Here is a 5704-nt window from a genome sequence, read left to right on the forward strand (position 1 = left end):
TTCATGAGAAGAACTATCCAGTCCATGATTTGGAGTTAGCAGCCATTGTTCACGCGTTGAAGATTTGGAGGCATTATCTGTATGGCGTGTCATGTGAGGTGTTCACAGATCACAAGAGTCTGCAGTACTTCTTCAAGCAGAAGGAGCTAAATTCGAGGCAGAGAAGGTGGTTGGAGCTGTTGAAGGACTATGATATCACCATCTTATATCATCCGGGAAAGGCCAACGTGGTGGCCGTTGCTTTGAGTAGGAAGTCAGCTAGTATGGGCAGTCATGCGTATATCCCGGTCGGTGAGAGACCGCTTGCTTTGGATGTTCAGGCTTTGGCCAATCAGTTCGTGAGGTTGGATGTTTCTGAGCCCAGCCGTGTATTAGCTTGCACAGTTGCTTGCTTTTCTTTATTGGAGCGTATCCGAGATCGGCAGTATGATGATCCCCATTTGTGTGTCCTCAGAGACACGGTGCAGCACGAGGTGCCAAGCAGGTTACATTAGGAGATGATGGAGTTTTGAGGCTACAGGGTCGAGTTTGTGTGCCTAATGTGGATGGGCTCCGGGAGTTGATTTTAGAGGAGGCCCATAGTTCCCGGTACTTTATTCATCCGGGCGCCGCCAAGATGTATCAGGATTTACGGCAGCATTATTGGTGGAGGAGAATGAAGAAGGACATTGTTGCATATGTGGAGCGGTGTTTGAATTGTCAGCAGGTTAAGTACGAGCATCAGAGACCGGGTGGTCTATTCCAGAAAGATTGAGATCCCTGAGTGGAAGTGGCAGCGTATCACTATGGACTTCGTTGTTGGACTTCCACGGACTCAGAGGAAGTTCGATGCAGTGTGGGTTATTGTTGATAGGCTGACCAAGTCAGCTCATTTCATTCCTGTGGCAGTCTCCTATTCTTCTGAAAGGTTAGCTGAGATCTATATCCGGGAGATTGTCCGTCTTCATGGTGTGCCCGTGCCTATCATTCGGACCGGGGTACGCAGTTTACCTCACATTTCTGGAGAGCAGTTCAGCGGGAGTTGGGCACACGGGTTGAGTTGAGCACAGCGTTTCATCCTCAGACGGACGGGCAGTCGGAGCGGACTATTCAGATTTTGGAGGATATGCTCCAAGCTTGTGTTATTGACTTTGGAGGCTCATGGGATCAGCTTTTGCCTTTAGCAGAGTTTGCCTACAACAACAGCTACCAGTCGAGTATCCAGATGGCTCCTTATGAGGCTTTGTATGGTAGGCGGTGTCGGTCGCCGGTTGGATGGTTTGAGCCGGGAGAGGCTCAGTTGTTGGGTACAGATCTAGTGCAGGATGCCTTGGACAAGGTCAGGATTATTCAGGAGAGGCTTCGTACAGCTCAGTCCAGGCAAAAGAGTTATGCCGACCGTAAGGTTCGTGATTTGGCTTTCATGGTTGGTGAGCGGGTACTGCTTCGAGTGTCGCCCATGAAGGGCGTGATGAGATTTGGGAAGAAGGGCAAGCTTAGCCCTAGGTTCATTGGCCCATTTGAGATTCTTGATCGAGTGGGAGAGGTAATTTACAGACTTGCGTTGCCGCCAAGTTTATCAGCTGTGCATCCAGTGTTTCATGTGTCCATGCTTCGGAAGTATCACGGCGATCCATCCCACGTGTTAGACTTCAGCACTCTCCACTTGGACAAGGACTTGTCATACGAGGAGGAGCCGGTAGCTATTCTAGACCGGCAGGTTCGTCAGTTGAGATCGAAGAGTTTCCCTTCTATTCGTGTTCAGTGGAGAGGTCAGCCTGCTGAGGCACCGACCTGGGAGTCCGAGTTCGATATGCAGTGTCGTTATCCCCACATTTTCTCCGACTCAGGTACTTCCTTCTTATGTCCGTTCGAGGACGAACGGTTGTTTTAGAGGTGGAGGATGTGACGATCCAAAAGGGTTATCACTTGTTTTAGAAATAAATTTAGTGTTCCGAGGACTTAAAACCTCCTTTTTGTCTCACCTCGATCTGCGTGCGTGGTCCGGACCTATATCCGGAAAGCCTTCTATGTGAAAATATGAGAAATAGAAATTCCTATAGTTAAAATTTAATTATGGTTGACCTTAGTCAACATTTTTAGCAAACGGACCCGGATCCGTGTTCCGACGATCCCGGGAGGTCCGTACAAAAATATGGGACTTGGGCGTATGCCCGGGATCGAATTCCGAGGTCCCAAGCCCGAGAAATGAATTTTTAAAGAAAATTGTTTTCTGGAAAATGTATGAGTTTTTTTGGAAATGAAAAATGTTTGGAAGTTGTTGGTATCGGGCCCGTATTTTGGTTTCGGAGCCCGGTGCATGTCTTGTATGTGGTTTAAGTCGATCCTGTGAAATTTGGTAAGAAACGGCAGTTGTTTGATGTGATTCGGACCCGTAGTTGTAAATATTGATACTTTGAAAGTTTTGAGGTCTTTCCTAGATTGCTATGCTAAATTCGTTGTTAAAGATGTTATTTTGGCGATTTGATCACACGGATAAGTTCATATGATGTTTTTGAGTTAGTGTGCATGTTTGGTTTGGAGCCCCGAGGGCTCGGGTGAGTTTCGGATGGGTTTGAACTTAGGAAAAGTTGCAGGTTTTCAGTTTCTGGTGTTCTGGTATGTTGTTCTTCGCGTTCGCGGAAGGACTCTCGCGAACGCGAATGGTAAGTCAGGCTGAAGGAAACTTCCTTCTACACGAACGCGAGACACAGGACGCGAACGCGAAGCTTTGGGGGTGTTTCCCTTCGCGAACGCGGGCCTGCTATCGCGAATGCGATGGCTTTTAGGCCTGGGCAGGGGGAGAGGGATTTTACCCTACGCGAACGCGTCCACATGAACACGAATGCGAAGGCTCTGGGGGCTGAAGCTCCACGAACGCGAGCCTTGTATCGCGAACGCGATGGTTTATTGGGCCTGACCCATCGCGAACGCGACAGTCCCATCGCGAACGCGATGAAGGTCTGTCCACTAATTTTAAAATAGAAGCAAAAACGGGATTCACCAAAAATTTCATAACTTCTTCTTCCAAACTCCAAATTGGGCGATTTTTGAAAGAGAATTTCATCACAAATCCATAGGTATGTAATCTTAGACTCATTTTCTTCAATTTCCAATAACACCCATTAGATTTCTAGGCTTAAATCATGTTTTTAAGGGTAGAAAATTAGGGATTTGGGTAGAGTTAGGGCTTTTTGTATATTTGGGATTTAGACCTCGTTTTGGGGTCGAATTTTGGAACTAATTATATTTTCGGGCTCATGGGTGAATGGGTGATCGGGTTTTGGTCCGAACCTCGTGTTTTGACCAAGCGGGCCCGGGGTCAATTTTTGACTTTTTGGGAAGGATGATTGGAAAGCTATAATTAAGCATTGGAACTGGATTGTTTAGCGTTTATTGATGTTATTAAGTCGATTATGTCTATATACAATTGATTTGGAGCCAAATTCAAAAGGAAAAGCGGTGTTTGAGGCTTGAGTTGGCCGTGGAAGTTCGAGGTAAGTGTTTGGTCTAACCTTAGCTTGAGGGATTAGGAGTTGTGTCATATTTGCTACATGTTAATTGTTGAGTACGACGTATAGGCATGGTGACGAGTATCTATACGTTGGTGTCAAGCATGACCGTGAGTCTTAAATTGAAATTGTTGTATTCTTAAATAATACTACGGATGCTTAAGTTGATGATTCTCTGTATTGAGCAAGGATTATGATTATTCTCGTGGAAATTACTTATGATTGAGTATTGGTGTTAGTTGAGGTAGTTAGATGTTGGAACAAGTTTGGTTATAGCTGTTTCTCCCTTGCCGGGATGTATTTACTTATACTGTCGATTCCCTTGCCGGGATAGCGTTGTTTCTCTATTGATCCCTTGCCGGGACTCTACTTGTGCATTGGTATTGAACTGTATATGTGGATCGGGTTGTACGCCGCAACAATAATATAATTGGATCGGGTTGCACGCCGCAACAGTAATAAATGATATGGATCGGGTTGCACGCTGCAACAAGAAAATACGAATTGTTTATAGATTGGCTGCGAGTTCTTCATTGCTTTGCTGTAGATTCTAAACTGTTCCTTATGCCTTTCTCTTAAATTACTGTTGGTATTGATATTCCCCCGCAGCATGTACCCCCTCCCATCTTTACTTGTTTATTCCTGTTTTATTTTCCGCTGCATATTATACAAACTGCACAGGTTTATTTGGTAGTCTGGTCCAAGCCTCGTCACTACTTCGTTGGGGTTAGGCCAGACACTTACTAGCACGTGGGGTCGGTTGTGCTGATACTACACTCTGCACTATGTGCAGATCCCGGAGAGGCATCTTTTGGACAGTAGCATTGGGTGGCTGCCTTCAGTCTAGCTAGAGATCCCGAGATAGTCTTGCAGGCGTCCGCAGGCCCGACGTTCTCTTCTATCTTTATATGTATTCTGTTTCCATCTACTTCCGAGACAGAGAGTACTTTTCTTTCAGACGTTTGTATGTAGTATTCGTAGACAGTCCGTGATATTATGACACCGGATTCCGGGTAGAGATGTATGTTGGCGTAGTCGTACTGTTTATGGTTAATTTATCAAATTAAATCTTTCTCTTGTTTCTATTTATCGTTAATGTTTCACTGTTGATCACATGTTAGTTTAAATTGTTAGAAAGGGCTAATAAATGAGTTAGAAATTTTACAATATGCGGCTTGCCTAGCTTTCACGAATAGGCGCCATCACGACTCCCGAGGGTGGGAAATCCGGGTCGTGACATATACCCCTCTTTCTCCTCCTATAATTACTAATATGCTATCAAATTTTGTCTAAGGCGGCGATAGTTTAATAATAAGATTAATCAAATATGTTAATGTATTGTCACTTTTTGATTTTTTAAAGTCTGTTTTAGTCTAAATTCAGAGTTTTGTTTGTTTAAATCTCTGTTGAAGTTGTTTGTTTTGGATTCAGAATTGGGTCCGTCGGCCCATCAGTATAGTGGTCCAAAGAGGGTATTGGGCCTTTTGGCCAGATGACCCAATGTTGGTACTGTTTAAAAGGTAAATACAGGGGTGTTAGGGGGTTACTTTAGGTTTTTAGCTTGAGGAATCTTTTTCTGTTATAACTGAAGGAAGGCTCTAGAAAGGATAAGGATTGCTCTCTGCACAGAAAATAAATATAGGTCAAATTGTGGGGGTTTAATTAAACAAAAAAAGAATTAAGGAGAGGTGTAAATGAATTAGGAAAATTAGGTTTTGTTGTCCTAGAAGGCTTCTATAAAAGGATTCTCTTTCATTCATTAGGGATAGACAGAAAAAAAAAAAAAGAGGTCACAGCTGCTAGGTATAGAGATTAATATTCAGCATATTTACTCTAAAAAACACACACATACTTAGACTGAAAATTTTCAGAATTTCATCTTCATCTTCTACACTGATTTTTACATAAGTTTTCTCCTGGGATTTACTGTTGTGGCTGTTTTGCTCATCTTTCAATCAAGTTGTTGTGAGGTTTTGAGTTTAGCTGTCCTCAAGTTCAGAGAGTTATTATTCTATTCTTGTTGTTCTTTCTGTAACTTTCTTTGAATATGCAATAAATGAGGTTCATTAAGTTGTTGATTCCATGACTATACCTATTTCGAGTTTCTATGCATTTATCTTGCTACATGTTGATTATATATATATATATATATATATATATATATATATATATATATATATATATATATATATATATATATATATATATATATA

This window comes from Nicotiana attenuata, chromosome 4 (assembly GCF_001879085.1).
Source record: "Nicotiana attenuata strain UT chromosome 4, NIATTr2, whole genome shotgun sequence".
Classification (NCBI taxonomy): Eukaryota; Viridiplantae; Streptophyta; class Magnoliopsida; order Solanales; family Solanaceae; genus Nicotiana; species Nicotiana attenuata.